Source organism: Ochotona curzoniae, unplaced genomic scaffold, assembly GCF_017591425.1.
Source record: "Ochotona curzoniae isolate NIBS_2020 unplaced genomic scaffold, NIBS_Ocur_1.0 scaffold_4505, whole genome shotgun sequence".
Classification (NCBI taxonomy): domain Eukaryota; kingdom Metazoa; phylum Chordata; class Mammalia; order Lagomorpha; family Ochotonidae; genus Ochotona; species Ochotona curzoniae.
Genome location: NW_024467118.1, coordinates 8,668,188 through 8,685,822, shown reverse-complemented (window position 1 = coordinate 8,685,822; position 17,635 = coordinate 8,668,188). Strand labels below are relative to the sequence as shown.

The window sequence follows — 17,635 nt, the reverse complement described above, 5'->3', positions numbered from 1 at the left end:
TGGCTGATTTTCCCTAATCCAGTTTTCTTTGGTCTAATCTTTATTGTTTTTTTTTTTCCTTCTGCTATTTTTTGGTTTTATTTGTCTTTTACTGTCTTTTAAGACATGAAGTTAAGTTACTGATTTGCGATCTTTCTTGTCTTATAATGTATGCATTTACAGCTATATACCTCTCTATTAGTGCTGCGTTGGATAGCCTGAATTCATATTTGCTAAATATGGCAACCTTTCTGTAAATGACTGCTACCTTTGTCTAACTTCTACTTATTCTCTTTTCCCCTCCTGTTTATCTTTAATGAAATAATCTGCCATGTTCTGAGACACCCTTTAGACATTCAACAGGGGAGAAAGAGAATCTTACTGCAACAACCTCTGAGAAATTGACCCCCTGTCAACAGCAGGTGGAATAAATGTAAAAGTGGCCCAAGACTCCATGGCATCTCATAGCAAAACAGTCTGGATGCCTGGCAGAGCTGAGACTGGATTTCTTACCCTCAAAAACTGGGTAATAATCAATGGCACCTCACGCCACTACATTTTGGGATAATTTGTTAGCTAGCAATAAGGTAACTTATAGGCTGTCATAACATTTTCCCTAGGTGCAATTCTATATCTACATGATTCTATTGCTATGTATACTTTGTAAAGCCTTGAGAATAGTGAGTATGTAACTAATACATAGGTTACTCAATGATATGGATTTGGAAATTGGCATAAAATTAGGTCATTTACAAGACCAGTCTTGTGGCATGGCAGATATTGCCACTGCCTGTAACAATAGCATCCCTTATGGGCCCCAGCTTGTGTCCTGGTTGCTCTTTTATTTTTTTTTTTAGCTCCCTGCTTATGACTTATGGAAAGAAGTAAAAGATGGCACAAGTGTTTGGGACCCTGCCATCCATGTGGAAGATCTGAATGGGCTTCTGGCTCAGCTCTGGTTGTTGTAGGCACCTGGGGAGTGAAACAACAGATGCAAGTTCTGTTTCTCTGCCTCTCTCTCTCTCTAACTCTTTCAAATAAATAAATAAATCTCTTTTCAAAAGATTATTTAAATAGTAGACTAGCTATGATATGTCATTTAAGTGGGCATTTTATTGGTCATAAAAATGTTTAAGGATATTGTTAAAATTCTTGGAGGGTGTTCTGCCATTTTGCAGTCATAAGAATGAACTCTGTAGGGCCCAATGTGGTAGCCTAGTGACTGAAGTCCTTGCCTTCACGCGCTGAGATCCCATATAGATGCTGGTTCTAGTCTTGGCAGCCCCTCTCCCCATCTAGCTTCATGTTTGTGGCCTGGGAGGATGGCCAAAGCTTTGGGAGCCTGCACCTGTGTGGGAGACCCAGAGGAGGTTCCGGGCTCCTGGCTTCGGGTCTGCATAGCTCCAGCCGTTGCAGCCACTAGGGAAGTGGCTCAATGGGTGGAAGATCTTTCTTCTGTCTCTCCTCCTTTCTGTATATCCCCCTTTCCCATAAAAATTAAAAATAAATAAATCTTTAAAAAAGAATGAATTGTATAGTATTAATGGTATCTTTATAACCTGCTTTCTAAATTTTGCGATCATAGTAAAGTGTTCATATAAAATTCTTTTTTTTTACCATTTTAGCTGTTTTAATGTTGTTGCAACTGCAAAATGCAACAATCATCAGCTTTTAAAAGACCCAAATTTCAAAAATGCATTTTAGTTACTCCTTCATACCTCTTTTACAAAAATAAAGACATTTAAATCCTCCTTGTCTTATTTGTGCTATGTTCCTAAATTGTTTTTTAGTACTATAATGTATGCTGTAATTCCCATCAGATTGCATGTAAGAAAAGATAAAACAAAATATTAACCTCTGCTTCAATGTACAGTTTCCAGTATTTGCCAGAACTGGGGGACTTGGGTAACAAGGCGTACATTAGTCTTCCATGCTTTTTCTATAGGTTGATTCTAAATTAAAACCAATAAACAACATTTGCAATGTTAAGATTATAAAAATGTTATTGACTGTAGAAGCAAGTAGTGTGATTGGACCCATAGAGAAGGAAACGTAATCTTACGTCACTAAGCCTGTGCCTCTGGAATGAGAATGGTCGAAGCATCAATGTCATATGGATTTTCTTCTAATTTCTTTTCAATTTTCTTCACCTTCTCAGGGGCACACTCAGCTGCCTGTTGCATGGCAGCATCACCAGACATGGCCTCAGCTGACAAGGATGCAGGAATCAGGCAGTGACAGGAAGCTACAAAGGAGAACTTACGCTAACAACCACTCTCAAACCAGTAGCGTTACCCTGGGCCTCGAGGAGTCAGTCTGCCAGCCCACTCAGATATGAACTTCATATAAAATTCTTAAATCCATATATGGATGGATATGTGTGTGAAGTTAATTATGATATATTCACCAGTGGAGAACTGTGTAATTACTCAAGATGAAGCCCCCTAAATACATCTATCAACATAGAGATATATTCAATGTAAAATAGTGAAAAAGGGTGATTGAGTTACAAAGTTTTTTTTAAAGATTTATTTGTTTTTATTAGAAAGTCAGATTTTGCAGAGAAAAGGAGATACAGAAAGATCCTCCATCTTCTGATTCCACTCCCCAAATGGGGACAACAGCTGGAGCCGGGCCAATATGACCTGAATGCAGGAGCCAGGAGCTTCCTCCAGGTCTCCCACATGGCTGCAGGTCCCAAGGGTTTAGGTCATCCTTGACTGCTTTCCAAGGCCACAGGCAGGGAGCTGGAAGGGAAGTGGAGCAGCTGGGATATGAGCTGACACCTACACGCGATCCTGGTGCATATGAGGCGAGGACTTTGGCCAATAGGACACTGTGCCGAGTCTGCAAAGTTTTGGTATAATGAATAGTGAACATCTCTGTAGCAAAGTCTTTGCACAAATCTGGGATTATGTACTTTGAATGAATACCTGGGAGTAACATTGCTAGGTACAAGTCTATGTTGTTTTGGAAGGATTATATGTTTGTTAAATTTTGGCCATTGCAGATGACTCATTTTGGATTTATCCCCATCTCCATGATGGCTCCAACCTTTGCACATTTTTAATTAGACCTCACAGAGGGTACTCTTCAAATCTCTTGCCTCTGATTTTCCCACTCCGCAGTAAGGAAATTGAAGTGATTTATTGTAAATTCTGTCGTTGTACTTCTCTGCTGAACCAATTGCTAAATGGTACTTAAAATGTGTACTTTAAAAATATGCACACACAGGCACACACAGAGTATTGGCGGGTCCTGCATCGAATATCTGTTTACCAGACACTGTTGTTTGGTTAAAAAGCCACCGGTTTTTCCTGGTGCATGTTAAACAGAAGACAGTTGCTTATACTCAGAAGAAAACTAACCTGGTTTTTTCTATAACTTAATTACCATGAAGGCTCATGTGTGGTCTATGGTGCCATATAAATTAATAATGCTGTAATTGTGGCATTCACATACTGGGGATTGTTACCACCCTTCTCCAGAGAAACAGGCTAGCAAACAGCTTTGCATTAACATAAATTCTCCGAGTGGACTTTTATTCGCCCTGAAGCATTTCCACTCCCTCTCCAGCACCTCCCCTCCTCCACCTCTTTTTATGTTCCCTTTTCTCTCTTTGGAACCAGTCTGCTGTTCTTGCAAGCTACTGTTTCTCCTCTGGGTGACTATTGAAATATCCCCTTAATATTTCTCCATTCTAATGTGAGCCGTCAACAGCACGATGGCTTGTCAGCCTGCAGTTCCAGGACACAGTACAGAGCCATTCCATTACTCTGGCATCCATCAGGACAATAAGCCAGAAATGTTTCTCAGTGCAGCACCAGACATGGGCACCTTTAAGCTGGGAGGCAGCAATGTTTTTCCAGCCTGGAGATAAATGAAATGTGTAGATTCTGGTTTCTTACATGTGTGTTCTTTTAAATGAGTCCTTCCATAGTTTTAAGGAGAGACCTTGATTGCAAGGAAAGAAAGTTTTCTCTGGTTAAATGATTCTGTCAAGGAAATTGCACAGTCCACCAGGAACAAGACTCCAATATGTGCTGGAGTTTCTTGGAGGATTTGCTAATGATTGGTGGGAGCCCCAGTTCTTATTTATGGCTTACTTCTCTTAATAGCGAAAAGAAGACCATATGTTGGGTGTGCGGTGTGCTGATAAACTCATGTGGAATAGTGACTAGCAAGTGTGTGTTTTGTGCTCAGTGCTATTTGCTGCTTTTGATGTGGGTAAAACTTGGCCTTCAAAGTTTATGCGAGTATCAGCTAAATTTGTTATGTGTTATGTGTTTTATTATGTTTTTAAAAATTTTTGAACATTTTTTACCTCACTAGGAATATCAAAATAAATTTCAGATGGATCAGAAAACTAAATATTTAAAAACCCTAAACTGTTAGAATTTTTGGAATGGATCTGAATATATATGTGTTGAGTGTGGATGGTTTTGGAAGCACAGAGCTGATGGAATAAATCACCAAGGGTTTGATGGAAAGATCTGATACATAACAATTTAAAACTATTACACGTAGGAGAAAAACCCACTATGGTTACAACAAGCCAACCAATGAATGAGTCAACAAGTATAAAGACAGTATTATAGAAAGTTGTATAAAAAGTAGCAATTTCTAAAATGTATATAAATAATTTAGATTTTATAAAACAAATGCCAGGACCTCAATAAATAAAGAGAAGGAGGATATAAATAGTTGAAAAAGTGACATAATCATATGAATAACTTAAAACAATTTTTTACATTTCCTTAGTAATCTAACACCTGGGCAATCTAAAAAAATTTAGACAATATAAATACAGAAAACATACATATGTTAATTTTAGTACCAAAGATTAAAATCTTACCTAAGATTTTATAATACATATTATCCATGAACTTTGTGAAAATTCCTTATTAAAGTAGAGTAAAGCAACAGTGAGGTGCCAGTTTTCTCTTTCCAAAATTTCCCCATCCAATTAGCTGACATCTAAATGAAAGAGTAACACCTAATGTTAAGGGCTGCAGTGAAAAGTCATCACTGTCTTCGGTTGAGTAAGAGCAAAGAAACAGAAAATATACCATCTGTGATTTTTAAAACATCCTTAAAATAAAAATATACATAGAAAGCAATTGAAAGACTAACATGTATAATCAATTCTTAAGATGATTTTAGACATGTTTATGATTTTTCCTATTGATTTTCCCATTTTTCTAATTTCTCTAATAATTACTGCTTTTAATTTGAAGTGTGTTCCAAGCTGTGCCCACTTCAGCTATTTGATAGCAGTCTGTTCGTGGCTTGTCAACACCAGTTCTAAAGTAGTCCTCCCATTTATTCTTTTGTGATGTTAATGCACTGGGCCTTCGTGTACATAGAACCCGAACTTTCCTGCCCTTTCTGTCCTTGGAATACTGGCATCTCACCAATCGTGTCTTTTCTTTTGCTTACAGCTTTGGCCAATGCTATTTCCTCCAAATATGAGTATTCTCTCCTCAGTCTGCTTAAACCCCAATTCCCTTTTAAATACTGTTTGAGACTTTTTTTGCTAATTATTTTTTTTTTTGGACCTCAATTTCATCATTTATTAATTGGACATAATAGCAGTATGTCCTATACTGGGCTGTTGTGCAAATTCAATTAGATGAGAAAATATGAAATACAAGTAAAAAGGCTTGTTAAGTCTTGAAATTCTATGCCCATGTCATTATCGGTTTAATTGCTGTGATTTACTGTTTTATATTTGAAGCACAAAATCGTGTCTACAGAAAGCAGCTGAGTCTTTTCTATTTGTGCTTCGTGTTGTCTGTCTCAGCTGCATACCCAGCCCTGTCACAGGAGGGCCCCTCTGTGTTCTGGAATGGCTCAGCTAGCACATGCAGAGAGGTAGGTGGTGGAAGGGCAGAGCACAGGTAGGGGCACGTTGGTTCCTGCATCCTAGACAGTGGAGTTGGAGAGCCCACCTTTGCTCCTCAGGTTCCTTGTTGGTTGGTCCTGAGTTAGTAATGACCTTGATGCAGATGGCAAATTCATTTCTTCTTGGAGTGATAGTTAGTGGGCTTCTCTTAACTAAAGTGACCACCACAAGCCACCAGCCATTCCCTAGAAGCAGGAGATCCCCTGGATGCCTGTAAGGAGCCTATAATAGAGCGGAGAAGGGACAGCCATGTGTACATAGATGATAATCATATACTTGGCCCATGCCGTGCTGTGCCTCTGTATAACTGCACCCAAGGATAAGTTGCCAATCCTAATATGGGGCACTGGTCTGAGCCACTGGGTCAAACACTAGCACTCCCTTTTTATCACTTTCTGGAGCTTTCTTTTCCTTGTTCAAGACATAGCAGATAGTGAGGGACAAGAACAGACTGGTATGGAGGGGAGAGGGTGATATCTTTATGGAAAAGTCAGAATCTGGAATAAACTGGGAGGGTGCAGGGTAGTTTTCCAAGTAGTGATGTGGATTAGAAATGTTCTGCACATTTTGGAAAATGTGGTTTGAGTATAAAACTCTAAGACCAGGTGACAGTGAGGATTCAGTGCTGGAATCCAATGTGGTAAAGACAAATGGGGTTGAGTACCCATAGTCCCTGGCCCAGAGGTATTGAAGACAGTTGTATTTTTGGAGTTAGAACTGTTCATATTTATGAAATTTAAGATTTGCATTATACTGTATATGTCCTGTAATTTCCACGGCTGTGCCTGGGCAGCACAATGTAATACTCTTGTTAATATTTTTGACACTAACTATCTACACCCAAAAGGAGCATAAAGAGCCTCATGTCAGTTTAGATTGAGTTTTTTCCAAATAGGTACCTCAATAAACAGTGAATATCAGCTTTCACTGAGGTTTGAAATTAAGAGTAAGAAATTATGGGAGTGCAGCCAAGCCCATCCCCTGCCTGTGTCTCCTTTTTCCTCCCCTCCCTCTTTTTCCCTCTCCCTTTTCTCCCCACTCCTCCCCTGGATTTCTCTCTCTGTCCCTCTTCCTTGCTTTTTTCTTCTCCTTCCCTCCCTCATTTAAGAATTGCGCATGGGAAATTGGGATAATTTTAGTTGATCCTAAGGACAGTGTACCTGCAAGCCTTGGAGAGAGTGAAGTGCAGGAAAAGCCCGGGACCCTTTGACTTCCCCTCTGCTGTCCCGACCCTCTTTCAACTCCTTTTAGTACCACTTTTCTTTGTTCATGTATGCATGCATGTGTGTGGATTTAAAAATTGTTTGAGAGATAAACACACAGAGTGAAGGAGCCCATGTGTGCTAGTTAACTCCTTATGCCCCCAGTGGCTGAGACTGGATTGCAGCTGTGTGCCAGGGTTGTCCCCGGGAGTTGGAAACTTCTAGCCTCCCACTTGAGTGGCAGGGACCCAGCTACCCGAGCCACTGTCTATTGATTCCTAGGTTCTGTGCTGATTACAAGTGGAAATTGGGTGTTGGAACCAGGAATCACTCCCAGACACCCTGACATGGGGCACAGGTTACCAACCTAAGTCTGAGCCACTGGTTCAAACATCTACCCAGCACTCCATTTTCATCATTTTCAGGTACTTTTTTCCAGGTAACCCCTGCAGAGTAGCCTTTGTGGCTCCCACTCTCTGAAGGTTCATTCTTCATATCCCCAGACCTGCTTCCTGGGGCAAATGAGTTTGTACTAATGTTTATGTCTCGTTTGCCTCGGAGACCACCCCACCTGCCACTGAGGAGTTTCCATTCTGTACCCGCAGTTTCCATATTTCTCTCTCAGTTTGACAATCATATTCCATTAGTGCTTAGAACCTTAGCACTGCCTGAGAAATACAAGAGGTCATTTTCAGATGAGCCAACAGGAGCATGGCAAGAGGTATACCAGGGCAAGTTGGTATGAGATGGTTCTAGAACCCAGCTCTCCTTGAGCCCTATTAACTGTCATTTTCTCTGCACTGAGGTGTTAAGCTATGATATTGATGTAAACTTGAGCTATCCTCTTTTGAAATACAATTTGGTTTATGATTTTCTTTTTTATGATTATGATATTTGGCACGATGCTGCATAAATGGTGTTTAGATTAGAGGTTACATCTTATATTTGGTCTTTTCTGGCATTCGTGGGGTGGAATCACTATTTCATTTCCCTCTAACCAGGCCTATGAAATATAATAGTGGAGTTATTGTTATTTTGGGACAATTATTTTACAACTTGCAGTTGCATTTTACTAGCTGAAGAGATTGTTTGGCATAATAAGAAATAAATGTTGAGAAAATGTGACTGGATTTTCTTTTATTATTTTTCAACCATGAAGCTGAATCTTACCTTAACCATGAAAAGGAGAGGGCAGGAGGGAAACTTGCTTAATACTTAGAAAATAGCACATTTAAACACTGTTATTTAAACAACCTAGTTCCTTTTGCCAAGTATTTTTAATGCTCATTCAGTTCATGGATATTAGTGTTAAAGCAAGAAGAAAGAAAAAAAAATACAAATCAGTAAATAGGCTTTGAGAGTTGTACTTTGTTTTTCTCTGCCCCTGAGTTTTCCCTAGGCATTGGATAAAGGATTACCCTGCAAATGCTTTGCACAAGGCATATATGAACTATCCTTAAAATATTCCAAGTGATATATAAATAGCTCAGCAGAGCAATACAGCACTGCTGCTGGGAGACAGGGCAGCAAGATGGGATTCTGCGATTGACGAAGCTAATTGGTTCAGGCTTGTTGAACTCTGGCACTGGGTCTGGCGGCTGGGACTTGTTGGTCTGGTGTGGAGTTTGCTGACTGCCTGACTCTGGAGCACAGATTCTTTCCTTCCTTGATTTTGTCCTTTACTATCTACATGACCTTGGGCATAGAACTCGACTTGTTCAACATATCTAACAAGATAACATGGATTGAACTGGAGTTGTGGCACAATGGATTAAACCAGCGCCTGTGAAGCTAATGTCCCATGTGTATGCCAGTTGGAGTCCTTGTTGTTTCACTTCCCATCCAGATTGCTGCTTGTGGAACTAGGAAAGCAACAGAAAACAGCCCAAGAGCTAGAGAAACTAGTAAATCTGCTACTCTTGTGGAAGACCTGGATGGAAGGAGCTTATGGCTCCTGGTTTGGGTCTGGCCTGGCCCTGGAAGATGGCATTCATGTGGAGACTGAAACAGTAGATGAAAAATCTTTTTTTCTCTCTCTTCCTTCTTCCTGCCTCTGTAATTCCATCTGGCAGATAAATAAATAAACATATCTTTAAAAAGATAATGTGGGATCGGGCAGCTTTGAGGATGCTCAGCAGGTGTTGGTCTGCTGAAGCCCTGTGACATGTTGCAAAGGGCACGGTTTTTGCATTCGCAAGTCCTGGGTGAGTCCCTCATTTACTCCAGGAGGAAACCACAGCAAACTGCTATCCAAGCTTCAGTTTCCTCATCTGTAAAATGGTGAAAAACGGATGAGGCATTTTGCTAGGAGGTGTATACCATTTATTGTAAAAATGCTATATTTACATTGTTAGTTGAGCACTGATCTGGTTACTGGGACTAAGTTATCACCTGCAATTTATTTCTTGTCTTTAAGGCACTCAGGCACTAATTTAAGAGCTAAATCATTGAAGAACAGTTATAGTACAGTGTGCTGGGTAGGCAGTGTGAGGAATAACGGCAGGGTTCAAATGAAAATACCCTTTTGGCAAATTTTTATCCAGAGCTTATTGGGAGCTGCTGAGAGTGTTTTAAAATAGAATATTGCTCAGAAGGAATCTAAAAGTGTAGGATTTAGTTGGCTGAGGTGGGACTGGGAAGAATTTGGGGATATGTATGTGTGTATATATATGTATATGCATATAAAATGCTTTCCATTTGGATAAGGTCATTTCCTCCTCATGATGACTTTAAGAAGGAAGTCACATTATTACTCTCATTTTACAGGTGAGAAAATGAACGATTAGAGATTCTTCGTTTTTAAAATCATTCTAGAAAGTACTTGCTCAAGTTGTTTGCAGCGCTCACCACAGTTCTCCAAGGAATCTTTTGACCTTTACTCACGTACACGCTAGGGACTCCAACAAGGGTTTCTTCCGTACGTATCCATGTCTAGTTACAGCTGATCTCTGAGAAGCATCACTAGACCAAGGCTTGGCTGAATGAGTTCTCTGTGATGACACAGAACTGGAGCCCTGAGAGAGACAGAACAGATGATGGGTTTTACTTGTGTCAGCTTCCTTGAAGCAAGGTCCAGAGACAGTGAAGCTTTGTATTGCTTTTGAAGTAGGTTCAGTGTGAATGAGAGAGAAACCAAAGCATGCTTCCTCCTCATGTGCAGGAGTCTACAGTTGGTATCCAGAACGGATTTGCTGTAACCTTGACTCCTGGCAATCTGTGAACACAGATAGTGCTGCCTCCTCCTTTCCAATCATTACGCCTTTTTTGTTCTCTAAGCTTCGTTTCATGGAGATGCTTTGTACGATTCTGAATTAGTTAGGAAGCAAGTGTTCTTGTCTTTTACCTATCCTTAGGAGAAAAATGTTTTTCATCATTAACTATTTTGTTAACTGCAGTTTTTTTTTTTCTGGGGGGGTGTTCTTTATCAACTTGGAAAGATTTTTTTATCTATTCCTAGTGTGTCTTTTTTTTTTCCTTTTTTTTTTTTTTAAATCAGAAATGCGTGCTGTGTTTTCTGGTACCTTTGCTGCGTCCATTCATAATCCTGCCAGTCATATAATTTTTTTTTTCTGTATGAGGTTAATTTGGTGGACAGAGGGATTAATTTTCAGATGTTGAATTCTGCTTGTGCTCCAAGAAACACACCCATCAACTTGGAGTTTTTATTTATATATTATGGGATCTGATTTGCCAGTGCGTCCTTGCTCACAAGATACGGGTCTGCTGCTTCGTTTCTGGGAACTGTGTGTTGCTTTGGTGTGGGACTACAGTGATCTCATTAAATGAACTGGGAAGTGCTTCCCTCCATTTCCTAAACATTTATGTAATAATAATAGTTGATCTTCCTTAAACATTTGATAAGAATTATAAGTAAAAGTATCTGTAGCTGTGGCTTTTCTATGTGGCTACTCTATTTGGAAGTCTGTTTCTTTAAAAAAAATAGGGTTATTTTGATTTGCTATGAGTCAGCTTTAGCTGTAATAAACTGTGTTTTCAAGCAATTTGTTCATTTTATCTTTTAGAATTGTTTGAAATAAAATGGGTTAGAATATTCCCTCGTTATATTTTCAGACTGTGGAATTTAGAGGGATATTCTCTACCTTCTTTGTTGATATTAGTCATTTGTGATTTGTGTCTTCATGAGTCGGGTTACCTGACTGCTGATCTCCCTATTGTTTGCCCTTTCATTACTTCATGTACTCCTGTCTTTGCCTTCAATTGCATATTATCTGAATATTTAAAGTATATCTTCTGTGCACAGCATATATTTGTCTTTTGCTTTTTAAAAGTCCATTTTGAAGCCTTCTGCAATTTAAATAGGGTGTTTAGTGAATTTATATTTAATGTATTACTAAGGTCTTTGAGTTTAAATCTATTAAATTGGTCTTTGTTATTCATTTGTTTTTATGAATTCTTCTTATGCTAATTTATTGGGGGTTTTTTTTGGGTTGGTCAGTTATTTTTAAGAATAAAAATTGGAATTTGCTCTCTGTATCAACTTACCTATGTCTCTTTTAATTATGTTTTGGTGTTTGGTCTAGGGCTGTTATGAACCCTTAATTTCCAAAGTCTATTTCGAATCCATTTTGCATTACTTCCCATTTAGTACTTCTCACTTTGCACTTTCAATTTCCCACTTTAAAAGTTCAATAACTTTACAACATTTGCTGTTCAGTCATTTGGGATGTGGTTGTCCTACTTCTATTTTCATGTGTATTATACTTAAGTGCTATTTTAATAATAATATGGACTATTAATGGCATATACTTAAAGTATTTTCTGAATAATTTGCTTTGAATGTTGCATTTTAAAGGAATAATGGAAAGATAAAGATAAATATAAAAGGTCTTTATATTTAGCACTTAGTTACCAGTCCTCAGGTTCCTTCATGCTTCTTACAGAGCGAGTTCCCTTCTGGCGTCATTTCGTTCCAACCTGAAGAACATCCTTTTGCTTTTTCTTGTAATGCTGTCTGTTGCCAATAAATCCTCTCAGCTGTTGTTTTTTTTTTTTTTAAGATTTATTTTTATTATTTTTATTGGAAAGGCAGATATACAGAGAGGAGAGACAGAGAGGAAGATCTTCCATCCGATCATTCACTCCCCAAGTAAGCGCAATGGCCAATGCCAGTCCAACGCCAGGAGCCTCTTCCAGGTCTCCCGCGCGGGTGCAGGGTCCCAAAGCTTTGGGCTGTCCTCAGCTGCTTTCCCAGGCCACAGGCAGGGAGCTGGATGGGAAGCGGGGCTGCCGGGATTAGAACCGGCGCTCATATGGGATCCCGGGCGTGCAAGGCGAGGACCTTAACCACTGCGCCACCGCGCTGGGCCCTCAGCTGTTTTATTTGAAATGATCTATACTTCAGCCTTGCTCTTGAACGGTTTCACTAGAGATTGATATTGCAGATGACATATTTACTCTTCCAATACCCCAAAGAAGGTGTTCCATTGTCCACTGGTCTTTGAAGTTTAAGATGAGACATTTGCAATAATGTGCATCATTGTTCTTCCAAATGTAACGTGGCCTTTTATTGTGTGCTTTCAAATTTTCTTTTTGATTTGCAATAATTTTTCTATAATGTCCTAGGCATGGTTTTCTTCATGTTGATTTAGCTTCTTGAACTAGAAGTCAATCGTCTTTTTCATCAAATTTGGCAACTATTTGACCATTATTTCTTAACTATTTTGTCCCATTCTCATTGTTCTGTCCTTTGAGGACTTGTTATGTTAAATCGAGTGTTTAATATTGTCCTATATCTCTTAAGCACTGGTCATTTATTTAATTTCTTTCTATAATAATAATGAAACAATGACCAATTATTGAATACCCACTATGTGCCAGCATCATATTAATTGCTTTATATATTCTAGTTCACTTAATTATTTTAACTTACTTTTTGGGATATGTATAACTGAAGTTCTAAGTGTGTCCTAGTTTCATTATAGAGATGATCTGGTTCTGGCTGAGGTTGGTAAACTCTTGAGAGAAGAGAGTGTCCTTTCCTCATAGGACACAACCAGATTACATTTCTCAGCCCACCTAGCCTTGGGAGACGTGTGTATATCTGAGGCTTGACTAATAGTGTGCAGATTGCAATGATATTTGCAACCTCTAGGCTTGGTCATCCAAACCTTCCAGCACATCTTACCTTCTCTTTGTGTTTTCAATTGCCAGTGGTGTCTCTGCTTACAATGAGCTTGTAAGTCCTACGTTAAAACAGTGGGAAGTACATCAGCCTGAACTTTGAACTCTGTATGGAAGGGGTTCCCCATACTCGTTTCCCATCTGTCTGCTGTTGCTGGTACTGTATACTTCCAACCCAGAAAATGTTTTTTTTTTTTTATTTTAAATAATCTGATGGAATTGTAAGATTCATTTGTCATGGAGTCAACATTACCTCAGCTCATAGAGATTTCTAATTGTATAGATTACATAAGAAAGAGCCAGAAGTCCAATGCATCCATGATGCAAGGCCGGTTGGTAGTGACGTCTGGCTGTTTAAAATGAGACTTTTCATACTCAAAAGTATATACCTTAGCAACTGTCCACTTTTCCTATCTTTCAAAGATGTGTCTTTAAAACTTATGTTGTTGTTTGGCTTGGGGTAGAAATGTTATTGTACATCTTTTAGAATTATAGATATGGCTAGAACCAGCAGAGGATCTAGACTCAGGAGATTTGGGTGTGAGTGTGGATTTGTTTTACTCTCTGGCTGTTTAATTGGGAACAGATAATAAATACTTGTCTCATACTGTTGTTACGAGAATTAGCCACATCACTCCCTGCACCAGTCACAGAAATTACAGCTAACAGTTTTGAGCTTTTACAGACATTATACATCATCTCATCACCCTATGGTGAAAGTACTACTATTCTCAATTGTATACATGAAATGTAGAGGTTGACTTAAAAGATAACTTCAAAGGGCAAGCATTGTGGCAGAAAGGATTGAGCCACTGTTTGCAATTCTGGCTTCTATTGACACATTGGTTTGGGTTCCAACTGCTGTACCTCCAATCCTACTCCCATCAAAGTGCCTGGCAAAACAACAAATAAAGTTTCAAACACTTCAGATCCTGAATCCACATGGAAGATCCATGGAATTCTGGTCTCCTGGCTTGGGCTTGCTAAGCGCTGGCTATTGGCATCATTTGGTGAGGGAAGCAATGGGTGAGAAGACCTCTCTCTCCCCCTCTTTTGCTGTCACTTGCTTCCAAATAAATAAAATATGTAATTTTCTTTAAAAAAGAAAAATTTCAAACAATACATTTAAAGGATGACATATAGTGCATGGCACATAATAGGTATAAGTTAGCTCTTTTCCTGCTTACATCCATATACTTTGTTGCATGGAATCAGAAAACAACATGCTAAAATGAACTATATATCAAATCTGTTAATACGCTTAGGCTGTGTTTTTCCTCATTCAGATCTCCAAGTCAGAGTTTCAGTCTTCTAATATACTCCTCCCGAAAGCAATTCTTCCTTTTTTTAAAAAAAAACTCATTTATTTGCAGCCATTTCATTAACTGAAAGCTTCCAGAATTTTCCACTAATGAAAACAGAAGTTCTAGATGACCATAAATTGTGCATTTTCCTGAAAGTTAGGGAAGGGTGAGAAAGGAATTTATTTTACTGAAATTAAAAACTCACCCAGTAATATGATTTGAATACAACAAAATGTATTTGGACTAAATCCATATGAATTAGGTTGATATTTAAATTGTTTTCTTTATATGAATTTCATTATAGTTGCCTCAAACATCCTGTGGTATGTGGTATGTGCTGTGTGGTAGGTTAAGTGGTTTATGAGTGGAGATGAAATGACAAAATTAACAGCACAGCTGTAACTGTTATAATTTTCCTTTTTGGTGACCAAATATTACAAAATATGTCTTAAGTTTGGGCAAAGGATTTGCAGAAGGTGAATCTTCTGAGGTGTGACTTGGGAACCAACATAAGACTAGATCAAGTAGGAGTGAGTGAGCAGCTTTGAAATGAAAGGAAATGAGATTTTCTGCACAGCCTTCTCAAACCTGTTGCTTTGAGCATGCTCTGTTACACCTTGCTATTGGCAAGATTTACCTGGTAATCTCGAGCTTCCAGAGGCAACCGTGGAGTTGATCTGCAGTCTTCACTGTCGGTTCTTTAATCATCCTTAGACATGTAAGTCACTCTTGCTGATTACAGCTCTGATGCATAAGACTGATTGGTCAGCTAGTAAGTTAGTCAAATGCAGCTGAACCTCCCTGAATCTCTGAGTGGACCTCCAACCACTGGGAGCCACGTATGGAACCTGAAAGATCACCTTCTCCAGGCCTATGTCCTTGTAGTCCTTTCAGAACGGTGCAGTAACCTGCATGACTCTCTCTTCTGTTCTGGAAGGCAACACAAAGCTCATGCCACTTTTAAATTTCACATGAAAGCTGTCTTCAATATCTAGATTAGTAGAATGGCCAATATCCTCTCCTTTCTTATTCTTAACTACCAAAGAACTCTGGGATTTTCTGAGTCCAAAAGATTCTTTTTCCAAAGTTGTTCTTGGAGAAAACTTGGCAATGTGCTTAAACGCATTTATAGCCTCTGGTTTCTTCCATACTGCATCTGTAACTGTCAGAGGGCCTTGGTCTTGAAAACAGAAGAGGTATAGATGTGTTGACACGTTGTTGACATGGAGCAGAGCTGAGATAGACCCCAGGTCTACGTGATCCACAAATAACGAGTATAGAAATGTGAGCATCCTCTTACATGGCATTGGAAGGATCACACTTACGAACAGGCTGTGACAGTGGAGGCTTCACCAAGGGCCATGCACAAGGCCCTGGAGAGCCTCTGTGCGGTGAGTCCTGAGACTGCTCTCTCTTACATCCCCCTGTCTTGTCAGGGCTGCCATCAGCTCTTAGTCTGCTCCTCCTGCCTTGCATTAGGCCAAGACTGCAAGTGCCTGTGGAACCTATTCCTATGAGAGATGGGGTTTTTCCTCAGGTGATGCCATTGATTGAATCTTGAGGGTCAGGGAAGAATTCTTGCAGAAAATCCAAGTCTTAGTAGGTGTTAGCCTGTTATACACTTTATTACTTCGTCTTGATGAGCAAAAACGGACATTCAGTTGACACATTCATTGCAGTGATTGCAACTTCACTACCTTCTTCGAGGGACAACAAATCCATCCAAAAGAGCTTTTAACAGTTCCTTGAATACACATTTTCTGCTCACTACGTCAGGGGTGGTGATTTTCTTGAGAGTAGCCAATTATTAGGATTGTTTCTTTTTTTTTTTTAAAGATTTATTTTTTATTATTTTTTCATTGGAAAGGCGGATATACAGAGAGGAGAGACAGAGAGGAAGATCTTCCGTCCGATCATTCACTCCCCAAGTGAGCGCAACGGGCCGATAGATACTATGCCGATCCGAAGCCAGGAGCCTCTTCCGGGTCTCCCACACGGGTGCAGGTTCCCAAAGCCTTGGGCCGTCCTCAACTGCTTTCCCAGGCCCCAGGCAGGGAGCTGGAAGGGAAGCGGGGCTGCCGGGATTAGAACCGGAGCCCATATGGGATCCCGGGCGTGCAAGGTGAGGACCTTTAACCACTTGCGCCACCGCGCGGGGCCCTAGGTTTGTTTCTTAAGTCACGAGGGAGCCTCCCCTGGAAAGCAAGGCAGTGGAACCCAGTTAGATCAGCGGGGTGTTTCCATTTGTAAACTCATCTGGAAAACAGTGCTACAATCCTACCTGTAAGAAGTAAGGGTCCAAGGACACAAAAAGAATAGAGAACAATAAAGTCCTGGGATTGGCAATGACTTGAATTTTAGACAACTGGTTTCTTTAGTGCCCCTGTGCCTTTTGTTGAATGTGTATCCTTACAAATTATATTATTTGAGTTTTTTGTAGGTATTTTATTGTTAGTTTTGTTATTTTATTTTTTAAAGATTTATTTATTTTTACTGGAAAGCCAGATTTGCAGAGAGACATGGAAAAATCTTCCATCTGCTGACTCACTCCCCAAGTAGTCACAACAGCTGGAACTGAGACAATCTGAAGCCAGGAGCCTCCTCTGTATCTCCCACATTAGCGCAGGGTCCCAAGACTTTGGAGTGTCCTCCACTGCCTTCCTAGGCCACAAGTAGGGGGCTGGAAGGGAAGTGGAGCAATGGGGATACAAACCAGCACAAGTATGGGGTCCCGGTGCATGGAAGGCAAGGACTTTAGCCATTAGGTTACCATGCCGGGTCCATTACTTGACATTTCTAACAGGGTTTCAAATTCTAGAAAAATCAAAAGAACTATGTCAGATGACCGGGTCCTGGTCTGGGGTGCTGGCTCCTGTTGATCAGGCCACTTACCCTCTTGTCTTACTCTGGTTTGGTTCTTGGCTTGGTTCTGGACCAACCTGGAATATTTTTATTCCTGGATGCTCTAAAGTTGTTCTTAGCCTTCCCTCTGTGAGGCAGGAACCACGAGCCCTCCCATAACACAGAGATCTAGCAGATCCTAGCATGAGCAGATCGCAGTCACCGGTGGGTGCTGCATCAATAAAGAGCGGAGAATGTTACCA

The 17,635-nt window shown here is 39.9% G+C and overlaps 1 pseudogene; it reads right to left on the bottom strand.

Annotated features, from left to right (window-relative positions):
* Window positions 1-1,683: 1,683 nt before the first annotated feature.
* LOC121146759 lies at window positions 1,684-2,180 on the bottom strand (annotated as a pseudogene).
* Between the last annotated feature and the right edge of the window lie 15,455 nt (window positions 2,181-17,635).